General features: G+C 44.2%; 1 protein-coding gene across 38 annotated transcripts in view; it reads right to left on the bottom strand.

The window, feature by feature from the left end:
- The window catches only part of NRXN3 (neurexin 3), a 1,412,371-nt gene that overhangs the window by 979,619 nt on the left and 412,371 nt on the right, over nucleotides 1–20,381 (bottom strand). The gene's annotated exons all lie outside the window — the stretch shown is intronic.

Here is a 20,381-nt window from a genome sequence, read left to right as displayed (position 1 = left end):
CGGGGCACATAGTCATAGAGACTGCATGTCCCAATTCCCATAGTATCTATGTGCAGGCAGCTATGGTTCATTATAATGCCAAAGAGCTTTGGCTCCCTTTAATGGTGTAGGATAAGTTTAATACCACTGACAAAGAATTAAAACTGGTGTAATGAGAGTCAAATAGGATTTGAGCTGTGTTAACTGAATTTGATGTGACTCTGAACTACTTTGAACAAAACCAGAGTATAAACTTGTCCTGAAAAAGACACTCCTACATTAAAACAAGGCCATTTGTACCTATTCCACACAAAAAATAAGTCTTCCTATCAGACCTCTATCTGTTCTGAAATATGTAATGTTTTGTGGGAAAGTGCAAAAGATAAATGAACCAGTTCTAAGAGGACCAAGTCAGAAGGCTTCTGGAAAGAGAGAGAAACTCCTTGAAATAGGAGATAAAGAGAAACAGAAGGGAAATTGGATGAGAAACACAGTAGAAGGTTAAAGGTATAAGTCCAGCAACTGGACCAGTCACACTGCAGCTACAAAGGATTATCCAGGGAGAAACATATTCTAGAAGTTAAAGCTTTCTCTTAGACTTTATTCAGCAGACACTGAGGACTGACAGTTCAGTACTTTAATGAGAGGCAAAATTACCCTTTAAGTCACAGAAAGGCATCTCTGTACCTCGAGAGAATTATTTAAGACATCTGAGCATGTTCCTGAAGATTCTAGGACAAACCGAAAAGGAAAAGATTGTGCACATACTATCTGAGACCAGTCCTTGGGGAACACAGAATTTCATCTTACTTCTCCAGCCATCTGCCTCTCTTAGTACCTTGGATCTATACCAGAACACAGACTAAGTATTACGCCATGCTCCTCAAATATTAAAGTACCTCACTGGAGTAACTTCTAAGACTTTTCACCACAATATCCAGCTAAGCTTCATCTAAGAAAGACAAATTAGAAAATTGTACTCAAAGCCCCTGCAGCCTGCAGGAGGGGAAAAAAAGCTGAAAAGTAACTTTTAAGTGTTAACTTCTGACGTGAGTAATACAACAACAAACTTTTGCTTATGTTGAGCTTGTTATTTCTGTACCTGACAATGAATGCTGTTAACTGTATGAAATGTTCCACTATCTACCTTTTGGTTGGTTTTACACTGCAATGTCTGAACTACAGAAATGCATTCTGTTTTTTGATTTCTTGCTTTTAATGCACAGTAATAAGGTAGAATTTTGTTTACTACATGCGTGGAGTCCTCTGTTTTGGGCTATACTGAATGCTAATTAATGTGGGATATTTCTGTAGGATACATTAGCCTTCTGATAAAATTGTCAACAGTTTAAGACTGTTTAATTTGGTTTCTGAGTGATTAATAGACCCTACAATGGCACTTTGATACTGAGGTGAAGGGCACGTTAGAAAGGATACAGATTAAATTAGATGGACACACTGATGATCATATTGCACAGAGTGGGAAGAATCTCCCTAGTTTAATACTGGAGGAGCCAGGGCAAGGGCAGCTTGTTCCATGTTTTTAAGTGAATTTAGTGCTGCTGAAAGTTGCTAGGTTAGCCCCAGTGACCAAAGTCCTCTGTTCATCTACAGAAAAGGGACAGCACAGGCAGCAGTAACGTTACACTTCACAGAGATCCTGCCCCCTGCCTCATCTTTGACCTGAATGGACTAACTCTAGGGGATGTCAGTCTCTGTGGCCCTTTGACTCGACACTGGATAGTCGAAGGAGTGAATGGGCCATGGACACTGTAGCCCAATTAGGTAAGACAGTGAAAAAGCAGTTTAGAAAAAAAAATAGAAAGTCTCATGAAAAGACAAGGAAAGATTTAACTGAAAGCAGTGACGTGAAAAACAAACTCAGAAACTGAGAAACAAAGGGCAACAATAACAGAAAAATTCCTAAAACAAAATAATGCAGTATACTAAGGCGGGCAGGGAGGGAGAGTGTACATGCACAGGCATATGCATGTTCATGCACCACTGCCCTCTTCAGTGGATGGAATCAGAACTACAGAACTGTGGGTCATACACCATCTATTGCTGATAGCTAAGTAAAATTATCCTGTGGCTCGAATACTAGGCGCGTGTGCTTTTGGAGCAGCAGGATTGGAGCTGTATCCTTGTTGTCACCATGACATTGACTGGCCACAGTGTACACGACATTGACAAATGCAAAGACCTAAGTAGCTATCAGTTTGTTAGAACACTTTATTACAGGTGACAAGTTAGTGACACCTCTTCTTAAGAAGGCTGTCTAACATTTTCCATGACAAGACATTATCCGTTGTTTATAACTTTGCCACGCCTAAAGTGCTGAGCTGATACGTTCTACGCTGGGACAATGCCCACACTGATTTTTATTTTTCTTTGGTTTAAGTTTCAGAACTAATGGTCCAGCTGTTTCTGAGAAAGAGCTTAAAACAAAATACGTTGCTTGGCCTATGTTAAAAAAAACGTACAGCTCTTTCACAGAGATGGGCTTGTGCCTCCCTGCTTTGGAGCAGGGATTTGGCAAGGGAATCGCTTGGTGTGAGAGATGTGCCTTTTGCTTTCCTGGTGGAAAACACACCCAGACGTATCCAAGTTATGAGCCTTTTTCAAATCTCAGTTTGCATCTGCTCAGTTGCTACTTGATTTAGTTTGGCAGCTAAATTCTCTAAAGGTTCTGTATCTACTGGCCATGTTCTCATAGCTCCTCCATGCCAACAGAACTATCCCTGCACCATCACCACAGAGCAACTGAGCATGCACCATCTCAGATCCGCAGGGCTGAGCAAGGCTGTCCCTGTAATTGCTCCTCCCAGCTGCCAGGGGCCACTGTGGCACCAGACACCAAAACCGAGACGTGAGACTGGCTCTCTTGTGTTCTCAGTGCTCTCCCTGCTGACACCCCGCATGGAGGGAAGGTGAGGGATGCCTCCTGACATGAGTGCAAAGGAGAATCGGGGGGAGGGGAGGGGGATAAAAGCAGGATGAAGGGGCACAAGAGAGCAGAAGATGGGGAGTGAGAATAGAAAAGAGAGAGTCAAGAGCAGAGGGAAGGAAGGAGGAGACCAGCTGGGGACAGGAGCAGAGTGAAGGGCACAGAGCAAGGAGGGCAGGACACAGGAGGGTGTGAGCACCGGAAGACATGGATGGGGGCAGAACAAGTAAGCCTTCTACTGATACCAGTTCCTGTTAGCTCAAGTAGCAGAATACTGTGCTGTGGATCGAAGAGCCCAACTCTGATGATGATCAATGTGATAATATGATTCCATAAAACAGAATTTTGGGTTGTGGGATTTTTTTCAATTTTCACATTTTTATAAAACTTAGGAAATTACATTAAAACAAATTACATTAGAACATTAAAATTGCAGAGTCAAGCCCTCAAAAGTTAGTAAATGCCAAAACTGAAATTGCCTGAGTAACCTTAATTGCTTCCCTAGTGTGCTTCCCTAGTCTTGAATTACATGGGTACATTATTTTCCATCAGACCCGTGCCATTCAATGCACAGGATGGACAGTGATCTGGGAACGAATCCAGGTTGTTCAGTGAAGGAGGCTGTTTTCTGTAGAATCCCTATCTCATTTGTTGTTGAAGTCTGAAAATGTATGGCGAATGAGACCAGAGATTGCAGGAAGAGAAAGGATGGTCTAGTGGTTAAAGCAGTTGACTGTCACCCTGGAGAATTGGATTCTGATCCCAACTCTGCCACAGAATTCCTGTGTAATGCTAGGCAAGTCACCTAAACCAAAATTTTCACAGATGGCCACGATGTGTTCCTTGTTTTCTGGGTGCCCAACTTGAGACACCTGGGATGTGATTTGTAGAAGTGCTGAGCACTCACAGCTACAACTGAGGTCAAAAGTGTTCTGAACATATAAAGGGCCAAAATCATAGAATCATAGAAGATTAGAGTTAGAAGGGACGTCATCTAGTCCAACCCCCTGCTCAAAGGTGGACCAACCCCAACTAAATTATCCCAGCCAGGGCTTTGTCAAACTAGGCCTTAAAAACCTCTAAGGATGAGGATTCCACCATCTCCCTACATAACCCATTCCAGTGCTTCACCACCCTCCTAATGAAATAATTTTTCCTAATATCCAACCTAGACCTCCCCCACTGCAACTTGAGACCATTGCTTCTTGTTCTGTCATCTGCCATCACTGAGAACAGCCTAGCTCCATCCTCTTTGAACCCCCCCTTCAGGTAGTTGAAGGTTGCGATCAAATCCCCCTCACTCTTCTTTTCCGCAGACTAAAACAGCCAGTTCCCTCAGCCTCTCTTCATAAGTTATGTGCTCCAGCCTCCTAATCATTTTTGTTGCCCTCCGCTGGACTCTCTCCAATTTGTCCACATCTTTTCTGTAGTGGGGGACCCAAAACTGAATGCAGTATTCCAGATGTGGCCTCACTCGTGCCAAATAGAAGGGAATAATCACTTCCCTTGATCTGCTGGCAATGCTCCTACTAATGCAGCCCAATATGCCATTAGCCTTCTTGGCAAGAAGGGCACACTAACTCATATCCAGCTTCTCATCCACTGTAATCCCCAGGTCCTTTTCTGCAGAACTACCACTTAGCCAGTCGGTCCCCAGCCTGTAGCATCTTAGCTGCTCACATTGGGCATCGAAAATTAGTTGATATGTTGCAATTTTGGTCTTTATCTCTGTGTAAAGTGGGGATAATACTACATCACCTCATAATGAGGTTTCCTAACTTGGAAGTGCTTGACTTTGCAACATTAACATTGTGTTAATTTAGGATTTTGGAAGCAATACTGCATACAGTTCACCATTACAAAAGCACATTTACCACAGTGGGGTATTAGAGTTTTAACTATATTAAGCTGTATATTCAGCTCACAGATAGGCTCAACAGTTGTGGGATGCCTCTCTAATTCCAAATTTATGTTGAAACCCTACACTCGACAAGCTATCTGGAGCTAAATCTGTCTAGCTTGGGTCAATGATGACTACATGGGGAAATTATAACAATGTCAACTCCAAGCGAGAGAGGAGACATTTAGGATGGCTCAACAAGTTATTTAGGACATGAATTATATTGCTTAGGACATTGAAATATACAATGTCCTAAGCAATGGATACAGAGAACCTTAGACAAATTAGAGGACTGGGCCAAAAGAAATCTGATGAGGTTCAACAAGGACAAGTGCAGAGTCCTGCACTTAGGACAGAAGAATCCAATGCACCGCTATAGACTAGGGACCGAATGGCTTGGCAGCAGTTCTGCAGAAAAGGACCTAGGGGTTACAGTGGACGAGAAGCTGGATATGAGTCAACAGTGTGCCCTTGTTGCCAACAAGGCCAATGGCATTTTGGGATGTATTAGTAGGGGCATTGCCAGCTGATCGAGGGACGTGATCGTTCCCCTCTATTCGACATTGGTGAGGCCTCATCTGGAGTACTGTGTCCAGTTTTGGGCCCCACACTACAAGAAGGATGTGAAAAAATTGGAGAGAGTCCAGCGAAGGGCAACAAAAATGATTAGGGGACTGGAACACATGACTTATGAGGAGAGGCTGAGGGAACTGGGATTGTTTAGTCTGTGGAAGAGAAGAATGAGGCGGGATTTGATAGCTGCTTTCAACTACCTGAAAGGGGGTTCCGAAGAGGATGGATCTAGACTGTTCTCAGTGGGAGCTGATGACAGAACAAGGAGTAATGGTCTCAAGTTGCAGTGGGGGAGGTTTAGGTTGGATATTAGGGAAAAAAAATTCACTAGGAGGGTGGTGAAACACTGGAATGCGTTACCTAGGGAGGTGGTGGAATCTCCTTCCTTAAATATTTTTAAGGTCAGGCTTGACAAAGCCCTGGCTGGGATGATTTAGTTGGGGATTGGTCCTGCTTTGAGCAGGGGATTGGACTAGATGACCTCCTGAGGTCCCTTCCAACCCTGATATTCTATGATTCTATGAAAACAAGGCTAGACAATGTCCTGGCAAATAAGTATCTTACTTGTGACTATATAGTGTTTCACATCTACACAATGTTGTGCAGATAACAACTGTCATAGGAAACAGGCCTTTCTTCTTAGTGGAGCTGGGAACTGTGAATTTTCTGATGAAGTGAGCTGTAGCTCACGAAAGCTCATGCTCAAATAAATTGGTTAGTCTCTAAGGTGCCACAAGTCCTCCTTTTCTTTTTGCGAATACAGACTAACACGGCTGTTCCTCTGAAACCTGTCAAAATGAATTTCCAAAAAATTGAAATCCGCTCCCTCCCCTCCCCAATTCATTTTTTCATCAAAATGAAATGAAAAAGAAATGATTTTTTCAGGTTGGTTCAACCCAAATCAGAATATTTAGTCCTGTTGAATGGACTTGAAATGTTTTGTTTCATGTGAGTTCAGCAAAACATTGAACTGCATTTCCCTCTCACTGCATTACCCTATGGGAGTTGGAGTTCAAGCTGCCATTCTCTCCCATGGGTTGGGATCCCCAGATGACTACATCTCTCATACTGCACTGTGGATTTCCATCTGACCAAGCTGCGTAGTACATCATAGGAGTCACATGACTCATTGGAGATGTATTCTGGCCAGGGAGCCTAGCCCATAGAAAAGAAGGGAGGCATCAGGCTCCAGACTTACAGCTCCTATGAGAGAATGTACCACTATGGGGAAAGGTTTCAGAGTAGCAGCCGTGTTAGTCTGTATCTGCAAAAAGAAAAGGAGGACTTGTGGCACCTTAGAGACTAACGAATTTATTTGAGCATAAGCTTTCGTGAGCTACAGCTTAGTCTCTAAGGTGCCACAAGTACTCCTTTTCTTTTCACTATGGGGAAAATGCAATTTAATGTTAAATTGACTCAAAATGAAGCATTTTGGGTCAGTTCAATAAACCAAACACAACACTATGATCTCCAGAACATCGAAATGTTTCATTTAAATTGGATTCTGAATTGAATTTTTATGGAATTTCCATTCTTCCAAAAATAAATTAATTAATTAAATAAAATGTCATCCTATTTTGGGGTGAAATCCAAATGTTGAAATGTCAGGACTTCCCTTGAGATGGAAATTCTCATGAGAACTGGATTGAGAACACCAAACTCATTTCACAATGTGGGTGGGGGGGAATGTGGTTAAAAAAAATGGGCGTGGCTGACTTTTTTTTTGCACTGGTTAGGGCAATGGACTAGGTGATTTAACAGGCCTTTGTTGTCTAGACAGAGGTGAAGGGCTATTCTGTTTGCTATTGATGCAGATGGAAACAGTACATAGACCAGGAGCTTGTCTCCTCCCAGACCCTCAATACAGCACCCACCTATGTTTAAATTCCATGGCACAGTTCCTCAGAACAGTAACAAGCAGAAGTTTCTTGCCTGGCTGCTGTGGTCTCCCGAGGTCATTAATTAAGCAAGCCTCAACACTAAGGGGAAGAATTAGCAGCTTTATTGAATGTACTTAGCGCTGGGCGATGAACTCTCAGCCCAGCATCTCTGTCATTGGATTTCACTTAACTGAGGCAAAAGCTGAGGGTCCAGGCTAATCCAACAAATGTCGTGTTATTTAAACACCGACAAGTCTTAACCAGGCTGCACAAGTTACCTCAGAGATGTGCCTCAGCCCTCCTCTCTCTCCTGCTAGCCCAAGCATCAAGCTCAGCCATACTTCCCTTGTTTCCATTGCAGTGCAGGAGAATGGTTTAAACAAACTTCCTGCTTATGCATGACCACTGAGACCCCATCTATACTGCCAATGTAATGAAGTATGGGAATGTAGCTACATCACAGCCAAAAGTTGTAGAATAGACAAGGTCTAACCGATGACCCCCTGTAACTATGTTATACCCCTAAATAGTTCAGGTTCCCAAAATGTCCATCCCAGCATGCCTTGGCTGTGTGAAAACTTGAAGATGGAAGACTCATTACTTCCCTGCATCCAACCTCCACTCACTGCAGGGGAGCATCAGAGAGAGAGAGTTATATTGCCCCCATTCTGTTCCAACTTAGCCACTACATGAGTCCCTAAGGGACCTTATGCTAGTGGAGGACACGTGTAGGGGAGCTCTGCTAACAGCTGCATCATGCCCTGCAGCTCATCCACTATAGTGGGGTGAGGGAGCAGAATGAGGGCAGTGTAACCAGACCCCAAACAGTCCCCCTACAGCAAGTGGACAGTAGTAGCACTAGGATAGGAAACTACACCCTCAATCTCCCACTTTTGATGCTTCAAGGAGTGCAGCAACTCTTCTAGATCTTGCCCTCTTGTACGCAGGAGCACTGGAACAATTGGTTGCTGAGAGCCATTGAACCAAACCGTAAACCTGTATATGATGGAAACCACTTTAATCCAGGGGGTGCGGCAGCACCACTAGTTTCAGCACCTATGCTCATATGTATAGTCACCAACATCTGATCCAGACAATCAGAGGGTCTGCTCAATCTGGCCAATAGATTCCAGCTCTGTGAATGTCCTTCAGTCCTGACCTGCAGCCTCTCACACAGATATTCGCTTTCTATTCAGCCTATACCCAACCTTAATTAAAGGGAAGCTTGTGCTCTACTATAATAGCTCTTAGTCTGTGAATTCAGTTTGTGTAATATTTAGCTACCAAGATAGAGTAATGCATTACCCTGTGATCCCTCCCCCAGCACTTTACTGCTAAGTTTGCACTGGGTACCACCCCCAGCGCTGCTGCAGGACTTCAACCCACAAGGTGCTTCTGGTATTGGGTTCCAGTGCTGGCGAATGCAGGAGGCAGAGCCCACTTTCGAGTCTGTTCCTTACTTCAGCACAGTTTCAGGAATCTAATCACATTCACCATGGCCCCAAATCCCACAACTCATCCGCTTGTCAGCGAGCCACCAAAATGGGTCAGTCAAAGCGCCAATCTGTAATGGAAGGACTAGGAGTCACATTCCGACACAGCTAAAGATTGGTGAAGGGAGGCTGGGAATATGGTGGCTCCCTCCCCCGGCCCCACATCTGCTGACATGGCGCTGCCTGGCCTGCACAGCAACCCCTAACAACAAACTGTTTTCCTGGTCCTGCTTTACAGGCCTCTCAGGGCATAATACCTAATCAGTGCGAATGAAGAGCCCAGTGGCCCCGCCAGAGCATATCTGGGCTGTTGGTGACACATCCCATTAATCACTCGCTTCGCTCTGGAATCTGTATGCATGGAGTGTGAGCCCAGCTTCCTCTTGGGGAATAATACAGCTGTGGGAGTGAGGGGGAAGGAGTCGGCCAAAATGCTGCCATCTGAATGCGAGAGACATGAAGGAAAACAAATATCTCAAGGATCCAGACAATAAGAGCAAAGGGTGACATTTTTGGGGAAGCTTAGAGACAAACTGCAGAGATTGGGGCCTAAGTACCCACTGAGTACTGGACTGTGGTTCCCTCTCAGAAGCACATGGGGAGCTGCAATCAGAAGCAGACAGGGCTGTTTGGTTATGAGAGAGGCTCAGAGCCAGCACTTGGAGCCAAACAAGGCTGCTGATGAGCTGGATCCTGTGAAGTGCTGAGAGCCCTCAGCTCCTTTGGTAGGAATTGGAGGTACTGTCAATTTGGAGGACTCTGCCCACTCTGTGTTATTTTTCATACAAATTAGTTGGAAAAAGTCCATCTAGACTATCACCCTGTGGGCCACTCTCACTCCCCACATTTGGCATTAGATACTTCCTGGGGGATTTCAAAGCACTTTTTTAACTGTAATTTCTAAACAGTAATTAACCATCATCTCACAACTGCCCTGAGATATAGGGAAGCATCATTATCTCCATTTTATGGATGGAGAAACTGAGACGCAGGGAAATGAAGTGACTTGCCCAAGACCATACAGCAAATCAGTGTCAGAGCCAGGAATAGTGCCCATTCATTCTAATACCAGCCCTGTGCCTCAGGGTAACAGGGAAACTCTATGGCCTGTGTTACACATGATATCAGACTAGCTGATTTCTGACCTTAAAATCTAGGAATCATCCATGAAGCTACAAAACCAGCCTTTCACAGTATTACTTCCTTTTTTTCCTCATCCAATTTTAAACATCTCGGGCATTGGGGTTTCCAACCTCCTGCCTGGGGAGAATGATATACCATCTAACAGATGTCACCAGTAGGAAAGGTTTCCTGATATAAATATTGTTTATATCGTTATTTTACATTTTGCTTTTGCTCAGTTTACTCTAATTTCAGAACCTCTTGCACAGGTCCTTTGGTTTGCACCGTCCAAATTCTCCCAAGGGAGCAGGAAATCTGCCTGAGTAATTGTTAGGCCAGGCTGCTCATGTTTAACTCTTTTGATCCCTCCTACTCAATGGGGGCCTCCAGCCACTTTTGTTGCTCTTATTTGAAGTCCATCCCATTTAATGAACAATTTTATATCTGTACAGGACTTTGAAACATTTCTGTGGTCCAGGGAGCAGCAGTTGCTGGGGATCTGGAGTCACCGTGTTTGGGGGGGAATTTCTAAAATGTTGAATGTATACTAAATCCAATTGTGTTGCTCTCTGAGAAGCCAAATCCTTGAGAATCTGGGCCAGATTTGATATTCTGCTGGAACCAGCTCTGCTTAATCCAGATGGGGAAAGTTCCTCCTCAAGAGATCAGAGGGATAAATCACATGGCAGTTTGACTCTGGCTATACAAAGCAAGAGCTGCCAACAATGTGAAGTCCAACAGGTACATGAAAATGAGCAAATGACTCATCCCTCTATGAAGAGAAGGTTCAAGCAATCCACCCATTTGTGTGGCACAGTTGCTACTGACCAAGGGATGGGCAGGGAAATGAGAGGGTTCACATACCTGTGCATGTATGTACCTCCACATATGAAAGCTTGCATGTGTGCACCCTTGTGAGTGAGAGTCGGCACACATGCTCAAATGCCTATCCTTCTGTGCATGCCTACGTATAGGCATTTGAGCACATGGGCTCACATGTATGAGCTGGTGCCAACGGTGTATTAACACCTAGGCCGACAAGGCCTAGGCCAAGGGCGGCAAAATTGCAGGAGTGGCAAATTTATAATAGCAGCCAGAGGCTGCTTCCCCAGGCGCCGGTTCGCGTCCCCAGCCCCACCCCAACTCCACCCCTGCCCCTATTGGTCCCCTTCCCCAAATCCCCGCCCCAGCCCCACCTCCTCTCCTGAGTGCGCCATGTTCTCCCCTCTACCCCCCTCCTTCGCGAAGCTGTTTCGTGCACAAGCAGGGAGCAGGGAGAAGCAGGACCCGGCGGCACACTCAGGGGAGGAGTCGGAGTGGAGGCGAGCTGGGGCAGGGAGCTGCTGGGGGGGCAATTATTTCAGGGCCTAGGGGTGGCAAAATCATTAATCCACCGCTGGTGCTCATATGTATGTACTGCACCAGTTTACTAACATGTGCCGATATGTATCTATATGCATCTGTGTGCTCACAGAGGTGTCCATACATGTCTGTGCACATATGTACATATGAACACTACATGCATGTGCACACATGTACATCATCATGTTCATGTGTGTAATGTGCAAGTCTCACTTACATGCATGTTCATAAATATATGTGAGTACATGAGCTCATCTCCATATGTACCTGTACGCTCACATACAATGAATTAAGTGCGCTGATGTGACTGTGCCTCCCCTTGGATCTTTGTAGGGATGTATGTATGAACTCACACTCAACGCACACTCCCTACAAGATCTGCTTTCCTCCAAAAGAAAACACCCACACCTTCAGCTCCTGCTGACTTGCCATGGCTGACTTTGCGACATCCTTTTGTGGTGGCTATTCATGCGCTTATGTCCAACACTGCCAGCCTGGTGCCAATCTTGGATGAACAAGGGCATATCAAGGCTGACAGCTATGTCTTTGCAGAGAAGCAGCAACTCTGGGTTAGATAAACAGGCATGTTAGCAAACTTCAGAAGCCCTAACTCACATGCACCTGTTTGCAATGTGGGATGCAGATCCTGAACTAGGCTTACCACGCTGCTGACTGGGATGGGCAGAATGGCTGCCACAATGCAGATATTTGGCTTAGCTGTCTTCACAGTGTGACTGCAGGGCAGTGATGCAGATAGTCAAACATAGAATATCAGGGTTGGAATAGGGTTGGAATGGACCTCAGGAGGTCATCTAGTCCAACCCCCTGCTCAAAGCAGGACCAATCCCCAATTTTTTTGGCCCAGATCCCTAAATGGCCCCCTCAAGGATTGAACTCCAAACCCTGGGTTTAGCAGGCCAATGCTCAAACCACTGAGCTATCCCTCCCCTCAACTAGGTAAAGCAGTGCACAATTAGAAGACTGGACCGTGCACTGCAACATCTTGCTACCCTCGAGGATACCGTGGTTAGATGGCTTAATCTACATAGCCACTTGTGACCCAGATGAAAGAAGCGCCCATTTCTCCATTAGAGTTAGCACATATGTGTACTTTGTCCCATGTGTAGATTGTCACACATTCACATAGGAGTGTGCCATCAAGAGACCCAGCAGCTCTCGTGATTTCTTTCCCTCCCCAACCCTGAAAGCACTTCAGAGAGCAGGAATCTGCTACATTCCTCTGAACTGCCATTCACAAGAATAGAGCCTTGGCAAGGATTAGTGGGAGGGGAGGACAGGACAGTGTCCCTGTATATACACATTTATAAGCACTCGTCAGCCAAAACAAACCTGCAGGTCAGCTATGAGCCCAGAAGTTTGACTGTACCCATCAAATGGGTGCACTGGGTATTGGGGAGTTAAGGGAATGGGACAAGTTAGCCCCACCCAGAAAGAGCTGATGTGCAGAACAGTGATGGAACTTCCCTCCTGGGGTGAAGGAGGAAAGCCCACCTCTTAAGCATCTCTTTGATTTTCCCCATCATCATGGCTCAGGTGCCTTTCTCTGTCTGACATGGGAGTTGGAGAGACAGACAAAGAGGAAAGACGGGGGGAGAGTGGAACAGGATTCCTTATCTTGAATCTTGAAGTGTCTAATGCAAGCTCTCCCCCTGCTGAGTACATTTGTGTTCGGGGTCCTGTTTCCAAGCCCAAATGAGCCAGCCCCAGCCCTACATCTCACTTCAAAGGAGACAAACAAGAAAAAAGAAAAAGAAAAAAAAACCTCAACACCCATGATGCTAAGTGAACAAAATGAAGGAGACAGACGGTAAAGAGCAAGCTCCTAAAGAAGAGCTGCTCGGCCCATGCTGGGCCCCAGCATTGCAGTGTCTCTGCTTTTCCCGAGCAGTAATTGTTCTGCCTGGTTTGGGTCCTCCACATACACACACACACACACAAAAGAAGACAATTAGAAAAAATGGCTAGGACACAGTGTCTGAAATTGCAGCTGTTGTCTGTATTGTGCTGTCCTTTGTTTAACAGAGCACCATACTCTGAGAGGCTGTGTTTTTCCTCTATTTGCCTTTCTCTGTTTTGTGCAGGCAGTAAGATAAATAATAGCTGAAATGGGCGAGTTATTTCCCTCCCTTCCCAATCGCTCTGACACGTGTCATCGGGTCTGTGGGGGTTTTATGATAAAATGCCCGTGTCCCTGAAAACAGCAGTGGGGCCCCTCAGTGCTTTGGCTCTCCCAAGCCCCTTGCCTGATCTCCCTGACTGCAAACCCAATCACCCTAGCTAATATGTAATAATACTTTGGCAATTCTATAGCAAATTCCATCCCAGAATATCAGCGTGCATCACAAAGGTAGGTAAGCATTATTATTCCTGTGCTGAGGAGGAAGCTGTGGCTCAGAGAAGAGATGTGACCTGCCCAAGATGGCACAGCGAGCCTGTAGCAAAGCCAGAAATAGAACCCATGAATCCTAACGCTCAGTCTTCCATTTCCCCTCTAACTAAGCCTTCCAAAGGGGTATCCCACTGAGTAGAGAGGCTAACTGGCATGGCCTTCCCCCACCACTGGTAATAAAGCAGTTTAATGGTAGAGAAAAGACTAGAACCACGTACTCCAGATTCTCAGCTTCCTGCTCTAAACCATACTCCTATGAATAAGCATAACCTCTCAGAAAGGTAAAGTAACTAATTTAGTTGTAAGCAGAGGGGGAAAAAAATCTGTTAATTTATACTATACAAAGTGTATTTGCACATTGATCTATGGGATAGGGGAAATGGGTCAGAGTGGGAGAAGCATTGCCTGCTAGGGGACGCTCTTTTATCTCTTGATTTTAAAGAACAATTTTCACCCCAGGTGGCAGGTAGCTTTTTTTTTTTTTTAAAAAACTTGTTGAATGTACTCTTGCATTCATTACAGGAGGAAGCTTCAGAGAACCGGCTCAAGCCAGGTAGAATAAAATCAGGGATTATGCAAGCTTCCCTCACACACAGCTCTACCAATACACCTCTGTCCTGATCTGAAGCAGTCCCTGCTGTTTCACTCCTAATCCCACACCCATCTCTGCGGCTGCCCCTTAGTTCAGACCCCACAAAACCTGCTGCTGGTCTAGTATTGGACTCCCCACACACAGCTCTGCAAATGTACCCCAATTGTGTCCTGTTTGGGATGATTCCCCTGGCTCTGACTGATTTCATCCCTATTCTGGATACTGTTATATCTTCCCTACCAGAGACAACATTATTCTTGCAATTATGTCTGAAGAGAAATTTGGTCACTTTGGGAGTGCCCTGGATTGCACCACCTTTCAAGCATTTTCAAGTCCTTTTCCTAGGAAAGGAGAGCAAGTGTCACCTGTAAAGGTTTGAACACAGCCTCACTTCAAAGGACGCAGCCAATCACTGTGCTCTACCACCAATAAACTCAGAAGATTATTCAAGAACAAGGTAGAAAACTTTCCAGGTAGTGCCCTTAATATGTTTGTTACCTTCTCCCTTGGTCATGGGTATGAGAAAGTAAATGAGCAAGTAAATGAATAGATGTTCCACATCCGTCACTCGTCCCCTCTCTGCAGCACACAGGCACCCTGGGACATGGGGTTTATCATACACTAAAGGGGAAATGTTTGTGGGAGCCCATTTAAAAATACTGGAAGACTATCACTATGGATTGGACCTGGGGACATAGAGGCGAAAGGCTCAAACAAAACTGATATCCATATGGCTAGCTTGGATCTCACAGAGACAACGGCTTACCTGCAGAGGCCTGCAGGGGGTGAATCGTGCCCTGAAGGGCCACAAGGAGACACTGCAGAGGCAATCCTGTCACATTACTAGATGACATTTTGGTTACAAAATAACAACTATTAAATGGATTTAAATTGGCTAACTGGCAGTTCTCATGCATCTGACGAAGTGGGTATTCACCCACGAACGCTTATGCTCCAATACATCTGTTAGTCTATAAGGTGCCACAGGACTCTTTGCTGCTTTTACAGATCCAGACTAACACGGCTACCCCTCTGATACTTAGCTCTCAAAAAGTAATTGTAAATGGGTAATCATCCTCCAATAGAGGTACTTCTAGTGGGATCCCGATAGGGTCTACACTTGGCCCAATGTACTACAATACCTTTGTATCAATGATCCAGAGGAAAATATATAATCATTGCTAGTAAAGTTTGCAGACGATATAAAGAATGATAAAGTGATAAATGCGGAGAACAGGTCAGTTATACAGAGCAATATGGATCGCATGGTAAGGTGGCACAATCAAGTAATACGCTGTTGAGAAGGGGGGAAATACCTGTATTATTTGTTATAAATGTCACATGCACCTCAATTTATTTGTCTGATATTATCCTGCCTGACTTCACAGACTTAAGTCAAAGAAGGCCGTAAGGGGAAAACCTACAGGAAACAAAACAGTGGCAGAAATAAGGTACGATCACAGAGAATACCAAAGGTCCTTGGGGGAACAACTGGGAAGCTACTAACTGGGGAATCACCCAGCCAATTCTTCCCAGGCCAAACCTATGATCAAAGGGGATACTAAAACTTTAAACATCTTCGCTTAGGCAGGAAGGGGAGTTGAGCAGCCAGCAGCAGCTGGAAGGAAGTCTCTGACAGAATAACAAAGAGCATGCTGCAGCAGTGTTGTCTGCTTCTCCCACCCCAAAGACGGAGGGAGCTGGGCTGAATGGAACTTATAGTTAGCAAGGAAAGTTTAAGGTTTAGATAAGGGGAAATATTTATATAGGCCTTCACTGTTTTAACCCTTATCTCTGATTGTTATGCATCTTTGGGTGAATGAATAAATAAATAATGCTTTGTTTTGAAGAAGCTGTTTTTGAGTCACTTTAATCAGCCATGGGTCACAGGCTCCCATAGGAAAATGGCTTACAAGTGTCAAACACAGTTGGGCCTGTCCTGTGAACAATTGGGAAGCAGGGGGGACGGCTACCCAGAAATCCAGTCCTAGAGTGGTTGAATCACAGGATTCCATGCCTGAGAGAAGTGCAGAGGAAGCCACGCAGTCACCTGAGGGGTACACTCAAGAGGGACAAAAAAGGGATCTAAAGCACAATCCGTATGTAACTGTGGCACACAAACTTCAATAAAACCAAATAGAAGGTAATATGTCTAGGAACAAAGAATGTAGGTCACACACATAGGATAGGGACTACATCCTGGAAAGCAGTACTCTGAAAAGGACTTGGGGGCATGGTGGATAACCAGCTGAACATGAGCTCCCAGTTTGGTGATGTTAAGAGGGCTAACACAATCTTTGACTGGATATGCTGGGGGATATTGAGTAGGCAAATGGAAGTGCTATTCCCTCTGTATATGGCATTAATGAGACCATTACTGGAATACAGTGTCCAGTTCTGATATCCACACTTCAAAAAGGATATTGAAAAACAGAAAAGAAAAGAGCTACACGAAGATTTTCCAGATGTGAAATTGTTCATTACAATGACAAACCTAAGCCGCTCAATCTGTTTAATCAGAGAGAAGGTTAAGAGGTGACTTGATCACAGTCTACATGTATCTACCTGGGGAGAAGATTTATGATCATAGTGGGCTCTTTAATCTAGCAGACAAAGGCATAAAAACATCCACTGGCTGGAAGCTGAAGCGAGACAAATTCAAACTAGAAATGAGTGCAAATATTTAACAATGAAGATAATTAAGCTTTGCAGCAATTTACTAAGTAATGTGGTGCATTCTCTGTCTCTTGAATTCTTAACATCAAGATTGGACATCTTTCTAAAAAAAATGCATGCTACCTCAACAAGAAGTTATGGGCTTGATGCAGGAATGAAGGATCAAGAAAAAAAATCAGGGGAAAAAAAAAATCTATGGCTGGTAGGGCTGAGGCAACAATTAAAAAAAATCCTAGCAGTTATATAGGCCCATTACTCGGCAGAGATGATAAAACTGTTAATGATGATGCAGAAAAGACAAGTGATCCATATTTCTGTTCTGTATTTAGAAAGAAGCAAGATGATGTGCTCATATCACATACAGATGATTAATCACTTTCTAGTCCATTAGTAACCAAGGAGGATGTTAAACAACATCTACCGGGGCTAAATATTTTTAAATAAACAAGCTCAGATTACTTGCACCCAAGAGTCGTAAGTGCTGGCCAAGGAACGCTCTAGCTCACTGTTAATTTTTAATAATACTTGGAGGACAGAGAAAATTCCGGATGACTGGAAAAACGTTACTGTTGTGCCAATACTCAAAAAGGGCAAACAGGATGATTGACCCGGGGCAAAATAATGGAAAAGCTAATTCAGGTTTGTGGCCGAGTGCTGAACCGGCACGCCCCCTAAAGGCCTGGCACAGTGCCGCTGTGACTCTGCCTGTTTCCCTCCTATCAGCCTAGAAGGGGCTGGGGAGGACAGGGTGTGTGGAAGTGTCTTAGTCCTCCAACCAGCTCATGTGAAAATTCCTCCCATTCCTGGGTCCCCAAAGTCCTAGCTTAGCACAAAAAAAGGTAAATCCTTCCACCCCAGGCTCAACTCTTTGCAGACGCTTCACCCCTCCTGGGCTCTTCAGAGTACAAAGCAAACGTATTTCTAATCCGCCTAGGCTCTTGCAACCTAAATTGGTCATTGTAAGCCAAACAGGGCAATCCTCTCATGCTAGGCCTACCCTGCCCCAGGGAGGCCCTGACAGGCAGCAGTTTCCCTCAGTTCCTGCGCTTCCTCCTAGCTAGGAACCAACTGAGCTGGGCTCCCTCTATTTAGCTCTTCCCTCACTTGCCTGACCCAAGCTTCAGGTGTCACAAGGTAAAGCTCATGGGGATACCAGCAGTCCATTAACCCTTTCCTGACTCATGTAGGGTTTGTATACCCTCTCACAGGGCTCCAATTAATAAAGAATTAAAGGGATAAAATTAATGCCAGTCAGCATGATTTTAGGGAAAATGTCTTGTCAAACAATCTTACTTTAAGATCACCACATGTTAGGTTTATAAAGGTTACTGGGTAGTAGTAATATACAAAGGACTTGTCTAGACAAACGGCGTGCAGCAAGCTGGGGAGTAAATCTACAGTGCACTAGCATGCCGTGCATTAACTAGCCATAGATACCATGCACTAATCATTCCCTTGTGTGCCTTGACCCACTCCACTTTGAAATGGCCATTTAGGATGCAGCATGCTAGTGGTACTATAGATTTACACCCCAGCATGCTGTCTTCTGTTAATCTAGACAAGCCCTTAGACTTAGGAAGACATTTGACTTAGTATGGCATGACATTCTGATTAAAAATTAGCACTATACAATATCAAGAAAGAACACGTTAAATGAATTAAGAACTGGCTGACTGATCAATCTCAGAAAGTTGTCATCAGTGGGGAATCATCATCGAACGTGGGTGTTTCTAGTGATTCATAGATGGGAAGGCCAGAAGGGACCATTGTGATCATGTTATCTGATCTCCTATATGACACGGGCCATAGAACTTCCCTGACTTACTTTCTGTTTGAACTAAAGCAGATTGTTCAGAAAAGTATCTAATCTTGATTTAAAATGATCTAGTTGTGGAGAATTCACCACAACCCTTGGTAAGTTGTTCCAACAGTTAATAACCTTCTCTGCTAACAATTTCACCTTATTTCTGGTCTGAATTTGCTTAGTTTCACCTTCCAGCCATTAGATTTACTTTATCTCTGACTGCTAGACTGAAAAGCCTATTATCAAAGTCTGTTCCCCATGTAAGTGCTTATAGACTGTGATGAAGTCATCCTTTAACCTTCTCTTTGTTAAACTAAACAGACTGAACTCCTGGAGTCGAACACTATAAGGCATGTTTTCTAATCCTGTAATCATTCTCGTGGCTCTTCTCTGAACCCTTTCCAATTGATCAATAACCTTCGTGATCTGTGAACACCATCAATGGACACAGTATTAGAGTAGTGGTCGCATTTTGCCAAATACAGAAGTAATGTAACATCCCAACTCCTACTCAAGATTCCCTTGTTTATACATCTAAAGATTAGCTCCTTTTGCCAAAGCATCACACTGGGAGCTCATATTCAGCTGATTATCCACCATGTTTCTAAGTCTTTTCCAGAGTCACTGTGTAACGCCATCAGGCAGGATTGAACTGGGGACCTCTGGAGCTTAGTGCATGAGCACCTACTGCATGAGCTAAAAGCCAACTGGCTGTTAACTAAGGCTGAGAGCAGACTCATTAATTGCTCTAAGTGGTCTCTGTGCCACTAGATGGGAAAGAACACCACACCCAGCGTGTGTGTGTGTTACAACTGCAGGTATTTTTTCATGCTTTGTGTGTATAAAAAGATCTTCTATACTTTCCACTGAATGCATCCGATGAAGTGAGCTGTAGCTCACGAAAGCTTATGCTCAAATAAATTGGTTAGTCTCTAAGGTGCCACAAGTACTCCTTTTCTTTTTGCGAATACAGACTAACACGGCTGTTACTCTGAAACCTTCCAGGATAGAGTAAGTATAGCTTACATTCTTTGTTCGTAGATGTACAATGTTTGCATTTGGGTGTATTAAAATGCATACTTCTGCTTGCTACCAATCAATCAGCAATCTGTCCTCTTCCGTATTTACCAATCCCACGTCTTTGCATCATCTGCAAACTTTACCAGTGATTTTATATTTTCTTCCAGGTCACTGAAAACAACAACAAACAGCACAGAGCCAAGAACCAATCCCTGCGGGACCCCACCAGAAACACCTTCTCAGTGAGGATACCCCATTTACAATTACATTTTGAGACCTGTCAATTAGCCAGGTAACGTGTGCCATGTTGGTGACTGCACTATTCTAGTTCCTTAATCACAACATCCTGGAGTTCTGCAGGGATCAGTATTAGGGTCCACGGCTATTCAACATTTGCATCAATGATCTGGAAGCAAATATAAAATCACTGCTGATAAAATTTGCAGAAGACAGAAAATAGTACATAATGATGAGAACTGGACAGTCATACAGAGTGATCTGTATTGCTTGGTAATCTGGGCCGATTCAAACAAAATGCGTTTTATACAGACAAGTCCAGTTATAGTATACATCCAGGAACAAGTAGTACAGGGCATCTTTACAGAATGGGGGTCTGTACACTG

This window comes from Caretta caretta, chromosome 6 (assembly GCF_965140235.1).
Source record: "Caretta caretta isolate rCarCar2 chromosome 6, rCarCar1.hap1, whole genome shotgun sequence".
NCBI lineage: Eukaryota > Metazoa > Chordata > Testudines > Cheloniidae > Caretta > Caretta caretta.
This window is presented reverse-complemented; position numbering and strand designations above follow the sequence as displayed.